Raw genomic sequence first — 7364 nt, forward strand, 5'->3', positions numbered from 1 at the left:
GTACTACAGGCACCCACCATAATGCCTAAAGACATTGGCACAATGACTTATTTACTTTAATCTCCAAAGGTTTTTTTTTTTTTTTTTCTTTTGCAGTTTTTGGCAGGGGCTGGGTCTGAACCCGCCACCTCCGGCAAATGGGCTGGCATCCTACTCCTTTGAGCCACAGGCACTGCCCAATCTCCAAAAGTTTTGATACAACACGAATTTGATTACAAAAATATTGTTACAAAATATTGTTGAATTTTTAAATAATTTTCTTTCATTCTTAAGACAGATTTTTGCTAGGAATGCACAATAAAGTTTCTATGTCTTAAAGTCACTTGAAATAATTCTCCTCAAAGCTCATTTCATATTTTCATCAATCCCTGTTTTGTAAGGTGTTTCCAGCTGCTCTTTCATCTCTTCAGATCTTCACTGCAGTCTAAACAGTTTCACTGTCAGATTTTCAAGTTTATTAACATACACAATTGGCTCTACAACCAAAATTTTTTCTTTGTCCATAGGTAGACTATAGATGCTGGAAACCATTAAGCAACATTTACATTGCCATATCTACATGTGTTGTTTCAGTCTGGACCAAATTTGCAATCTTTTTTGTAAAATAAAATATTTGTAGAAATGAGGTCTCACTATTTTGCACAGGTTGGTCTAGAACTCCTGGCCTAACGTGATCTCCCTGGCTCAGCCTCCCAAAGTACTGGGATTGCAGGTTGTAACCATGACCCTTCTTGCAGTCTTAACATTATGATTATCTTGGATTGATCCAAGTTGAATGTTTCTAGAATGAAAGTTGAAATATTCTTCTTATATTACATATTAAATCACTTGAGATTACTCCATAATTAATTTGCTTTCTATCTTGTCATGATTTTCACATAGCATTTTTTGGTATGGTTTAATTTGGTTTGATTTGGTTTCTTGGAGTTTCTAATTGCCTTTCTCTTTCCTTGACCAAAATGATTGTTATCATATCTTAAAATTTTTTTAAATATATATCAAACACGAGCATCACTTTTTATGAGCTCATGTCTTACAAAGTCCTCCGTTTTTCACTTCGACGGGTGTTTTCTCTCTAGCCTTGTTTTCTTCATTGATCCTGAGTTTTGTATCTCTATATTCTCCATCTTGCATTTATTCTCTGGTTTTACTGAACTAAGGTAAATTCACATGAGAGGATATTTGAAAAGCACACTGGATATAGTTTAAGTGCTGAGTGGATCCTTTCAACCAGTCTGGCTCTTCCTGCAGGCATAGCTCCTTGCCTCTAGCAACCTTAGCAATGGCCCATATTACTCTCACAATCACTGAGAGACATTTCTGCTGTAGCTGCAGCTACAACTACAGTTTGAGGAGATGCCAGCAGCATGACAGGAAAACCTGACCAAGTCCTTGTGCCATGGCTTTACTGGACTTGCAGGAGTTCCAAAATCTGGTGGGAGGTGAAGGTGGGTATCACAATCTAGAAATACTGTGATGTGGGGTGGACTTGAACAACAGTAGACTTTGGCCTGGAGGAAGCTAGCAGAATCATTCTTCTCTCTTGCTTTCTGAATATGAAACATGTTTTTGTACTTATACAAAAATTTTAAATTTTGTGTAGTCAAATTTATCTAGAGTTATTCTTAAATAAATATTTACCTGTGTATTTTAACTAAAAAGACCTTACTCATTTTAAAATCATAAAAATAAAATCTCTGCCATGTTTTCTTCTAGTCCTTTTCCAGTGGGTAATTTTCTGTTCTCATACTTTATGATATGGTAGCTATTTCTTTCCATCCCCATACATTTCTCATTGAAATTTTTACATTTATTAGCACTCTTTCCTTACTTTTTTCCTACTTATCTGGTGTTTTCTTTTCCATTTCCCTAATAGTTGTCCTCTAACCTGATAGACTACTATTATTTGTCGCTAACTATATATCCCCTTCTTTATTGTAGTAATCCCTAAGGAAAATGTTGCGAACTTACCTTCTCCCATTCTCAGCAATATATTATTGGGTAGGATTGTTCCAATGGAGCCCCTGGAAGTCTGAAGGGCTTAAGTTAAATAGTGGTTCCATCCCTTGACCATAGTAGCCCAGGGTAAATCCTTCAACTCCATCGGAGGTAGTTATTTACAAGGAGACATTTTTTGCTCTATTTCAAAAGAGAAATTTACTCTTTTCAAAATTTAATTTAGAAAGTGAAGTCTGAAACATGGCAACTACTTTTCAACTGTAATGGAAAAAGCCTGGTCTGCACAGTACAGCCTGAGGGTAAAGCAGATATATTGGAAGGTCAAGGGAAGGAACAAAGACAAATAATCCTGACATCAGCTGAATAGCTTGATCTAGTCTTGCCTGACTCTACATGTGACAGTTAATCTCTCTTCCTTTAAAAAGCTGGTAGGAGTTAAACTTTCTGTCACTTGTCACCAAAGTCTTGATGTGTATTTTTTTCTACCTGTTATTATTTGCGGTTCCCAACAATTCCATTTTCTAATTTCATTTCGCTCTAAGTCACATGTTGCATTTGAGTAGGATATTGGTTGATTCTGCCTCATAGCGACTACATTTGGGGCCCACACCAGAATGGACTTACAAAATGTTTTCCCAGATTTGTTAACAATGGGCCTAAAATTCTAATATTCAGCTGGAACTAAATAGCCACTGCTATGGATATATATAGAAATGAGTGATGGCAGCTCCAGTTTTCTACAGTTCTTATACCTTTATTGTCTTCTACTGAGGACACGTCCCTTGCTTATTTTCCTATCTGATCTTTATGAGTTTTGAGTGTGTGCTCCCTGACCCGAACTTGGTATATAATGAAGGTAGAGAAGAAGAGGGTTTCTAGGCTTGTTTAAGCAAGGAACAAGAGAACGATGACATCTACAGGATATCTTTACTACTATAGACTACTCTCTATTTATCTTCCTATAAGGATTTAGTGAATTGCCATTCCCACAGGGAGTATTTAATTTAAAAATTTTGAAAAATTAAGAATTACTTTTCTGAAAACTGAAATGCAAAGGAAGTTAAAATAAGGCTTATAGTTACTCTCTTCTCCCTAATTTGACACATTATATACGCATAAACCCTCATCTCATAATTGAATGTTACTTTAATGAATGTGCTAATGGTGGTATAAATATTTTTACATATAAAAAGATCTAAAATATCACTCCATTCTTATCTGCAACACATTCTACTTTATAAAAATCCAGCTTGACTTAGTCTAAATGACACTCGGTGGCACATTTTAGCTCTTTTTAAAAACCTGTACAAGCAAATGTAATCACAAGATGGTATCAGCTCTACCAAGTAAGAGAAGGAAATCAATCCAAGGCTGGTGGCAACTCACAAGTTTTCCATTTCTAAGTCCTGGGTAACGGATATTTTCTAAAAGAGTATGAATTCTGTCCTGGTGGAACATAACTGTCAGTTATAAGGAATAATGTTATATAAGTAAAAGAGTTCTTTATTAAAATAAAAATCTATCACACTTGAAAACTTTGTTGTGGTATGATATGGGCATTTGAATAGTATTTCAATCTAGTATTTTCATGTACTCTTTCTAACATTAAATGTGCAAATGCACTTTGATATTCTGTAAATATTTCACAAATGGCATTTATGTATCATTTTCTTAAAAGAAAAATATTTCTTTGTAAGATTCAAGTTAAAAAATCTTCTTAGTGTTTAAAATCTAATCCTTTCATTAATTTGAATCTGGAGTTGGAAATGAAGAAGAAAAGAAATATCTAATGAATCATAATAGTAGCTACCAATAATGAGTACTTTCTATGTGCCAGACATATTGAAAGCTCCATTTACATTTCTCATGCAGTCTTCACAATGCATCCTTGTTATTCTCATTTGACTTGACCAGGGCCTCTAGAGGGTTTGAAATGTTCTTCTGTTGTAGGGGCAAATGGTCTGTGTCACAGGAATCTTGGCCTAGAGTAACAGAAAGATATTTATGAGGCGAGTAGGGGATGTATTTTGGTACTGGATTATGTAGCATCTTACTTTCTCTAGCATTTTCTTTTGGTTATCTCTTTAGTCAAGTCTTATGCAAATATTTTAAGTCAGGCAAGCCTCACTAATTTATATGCTGCCTTTGAACAAATTAGGAAAAGTTACTTCTCTGGGCAAGCAAAGTTTGGCCAAGGAAACATAAGCTACATTTCCACTCACTTATTTTGTGGCCCACTTTGTCAGTATTCCTTGTTCAGAATACAATCTACACCACCATATCCTGAGAATAATCTGACAAAGGTAAAGCACAAGTTTCTGATCATCATGGTAGTGGCAAAATGATTTTTGTAGCATTCAAGAGGAATGAGTAAGAGTTAGCTTGTAGTTCAGTAACCCCCTTTTAATATATGTTATTTTTCAAATGGGAAACTTGGAAGTTCTGAGTTTATTTTTAAGGAAATTACAGGGTTCCTTTGGTTAGGGAAATGGCCTTTTTGAAGATAGAGACCTCAAATAGATCCAGAGAAGTAAGCTGCATTAATATAAAAACACAAAGAACATGTTTAACTAAAAACTATGAAGGTCACACCATGATTGACTTGGAAGGCCTCACAGAGAAAAGGTGATTAAGGAAGTTAAAATCTTTTGCTTGCATTTCAAGGCAGATGATACATTTATGAGGAGTATAAGAAGCAGAAATGGATTAGTGTTAGGGAGTCTTGAAGGTGCATTCAAGATACATTGAAATAAACTAGTACGGATACTGGAACAAAGAAGAGTAAGTGATATAAGAGCTCTGAATTGATACTGCTTTAAAAAATACTGATGATGGAAATACAGGGGAGTGACACCAGCAAGATAGCAGAATAGACTTTCTAGCACTTGTATCCTGCAGAAACTATCTGTATGTCAAAATACTTCCCCAAGAGCTAAGAAATCTAGATGAGAGATTACAGCACCTGAGTGTAGCACAGATAAGAAAAACCATTGAAGAGGGCAGGAAGGATACTCTCACATTACTCACTTCACTGCACCCCAAAGCCCAGAAAGCACAGTGTAGAGACAGATATCCTCTATTTGGGGAAAGCATAGAGAAGAGAGCACCCAATTTTACTCTGGACACGATCGCCAGGTCCTCTGCAGTGAAACCTAGCATCAGGCTAGCCTCTGTGGTTCTTAAGTCCAGGCTGGTCACATAGCCCCAGGTCCAGGCTAGCACCCACAGCCCTAGGCTTTGGGCCCACTGCAATACCAGCCTTTGTGAAATAGGGCCAGAAACCAATAGAAAAGATCAAAGGAACTAAGACTAGGGTTATTCAAAACAATGCTGGCAATTTTTTAGCTTGACTAAGAAAAAAGAGAGGACTCAAAGGAATAAAATTATAAATGATACAGAAGACATTACAAATGATACCACTGAAATACAAGGGATATAAGAGAATACTATAAAGATACATACTCTTCATAGTATATTCCTATATTTACTTATATATATGTTATATATAATATTATATGTATTATAAAGGAAGAATTACAGTTTTGACATTACCTCCTATGAGTTGAATGGAAACAAGGCCAGAATTCTCTTCAGATAAAGTTGATACTAATACTAACATCCATACATTATACATACATTATTGAGCAATATTATTGAAAATGTGGCAAGCACTTTCTCTCACTAGAATTGGTATGAGAAAGGTTTAAATCACATTTTAAAGATAAAGAAACTAAGTGCTTTTCCTAAGACCATACTCTAGTAAGTAGGTGACCTAGAATTATAACCCTAATCTAACTCAAAGATTACACCTGTTCTACTATTGCTAGCTTTCGTTCACTGTCAACAAATGCAAACAAATGGCATATATTTCACCAGGATTCCTGCTCCAGTACCTCCTCTGGTTGTTCATCCCTTTGAATGTTTAATGTCTTAATGCTTATTAAGTAAAAATACCTAAGATATGCTCCTTAGATAAGAACTTAGAGTGACAAAGTATACTCAGTAAATATTTGCAAGTAAGGAACAGTAAGTAAGTAGTAAAATTTAAGGAATACAGTTGTTAGTGTTTTCTGGTTTTAAAACACTTCTGGATAACTTACTGTAAAAAAATTTTTTTTTATTACATCACATGTCCCTTTATAATATACAATCTATATAAAAGCAAAGGGCTTACTGTGAAAAATACAGCTTTCAGATATAGCCCCATGACTATGTTCCCACCATGACTGCTGTGCCTAAATTCTAGGTGGTCAGTTGACAATTACAACAGTGTCCCAAATTCTAACTCTATATCTATCCCCTTTGAGATGTGATTCTCCAGTTCCTCTCAATAAAGACCTGAAGTTTGTTTCCTGGCTTTTGACTCTGGGTTAGCTTTCAGAACCAGCTTTTGCCAAAAAAAGTCACATGTAAAAGAATTCCAGATCTGAGTCTAGGTTTGAAGTGGCCTTCCACTTGTCTCGGATGGTTGACCCCACCACGAGACACCACCGTGAGAGTGAGTCTGGTCAGCTTGCTGAAAGGAAGTGAGGAGCAGGTGGATGTGGGCAGGGTGGCTTCTGTGGGGCCATCCTACCTTGGTCAGTCATGAGCTTTGGGCTGCAGAAGCACAGGGAGCCTGGTTGAGATTAGAGGAGCCCAACTCAGAGCTAGGGAACCAACCAATCTGTGTACTCACAAGTTAAAATGTTTACTTTGTGTGTTCCACTGCAGTGTTGTGTTTTTTATGCAGTGTTATGTTGTGACAATGGACAACCGATTGACCTTTGTGCTATGTAATAGCCACTAAGAGGAAGAATTAACTGGCCTGGTCTGGTTTTCACCACACTTCTACTTATATTTGCTCTGACCAAAATCTATAAGTAAAAAAAGGGATAGACCATTCTGTTTTCGTGAAGCATTAAGAGGAATACAAGCAAGCCACAGCAGCTAAATTTTTTTAAAACAACTTTAGGTATAACAACCATGGCCCAAATTCCTTTTTTTTTTTAATGTCAGATGGGTAAAGTGTCGATGTTGTAACAAGATTTGTGGGAGGCACATCTCATGCATGTGCATAAAAACCCAATCATCACGCTTATGAACTACAAAAGGATCTGCAGCCCAAATTCACTTGATAGCTGTCAAATTTCCACTTCACTTTGTGCCTTCCTAGACAAAGATGCTATGTTCACTTAAAATAAAAATACTTAATAGTAGATATTTTAAAACATACTGTGTTTTAATATGTGAATAACATTTATAGAATCTAAAATCTGAACCCATATGGAACTTTAGAAAAAGCCTACACAGAATGTCTCCCCTAACACATTAACACTCTAAACGTGGAAGAGATCCTTTAAAAACATTGCTTCAATTTGTCTGCAGTTATGTGATTTAAAATATCCTTGTTCTATTGAGGTATG

At 36.0% G+C, this 7364-nt stretch overlaps 1 non-coding gene across 1 annotated transcript; it reads right to left on the reverse strand.

Annotated features, from left to right (window-relative positions):
- Positions 1-6951: 6951 nt before the first annotated feature.
- Positions 6952-7055, reverse strand: LOC128582942 (small nucleolar RNA U13). The gene has a single exon (XR_008379350.1). It is a non-coding gene; the product is annotated as a small nucleolar RNA U13 (small nucleolar RNA).
- Between the last annotated feature and the right edge of the window lie 309 nt (positions 7056-7364).

This window comes from Nycticebus coucang, chromosome 3 (assembly GCF_027406575.1).
Source record: "Nycticebus coucang isolate mNycCou1 chromosome 3, mNycCou1.pri, whole genome shotgun sequence".
In the NCBI taxonomy this organism is placed as follows: domain Eukaryota; kingdom Metazoa; phylum Chordata; class Mammalia; order Primates; family Lorisidae; genus Nycticebus; species Nycticebus coucang.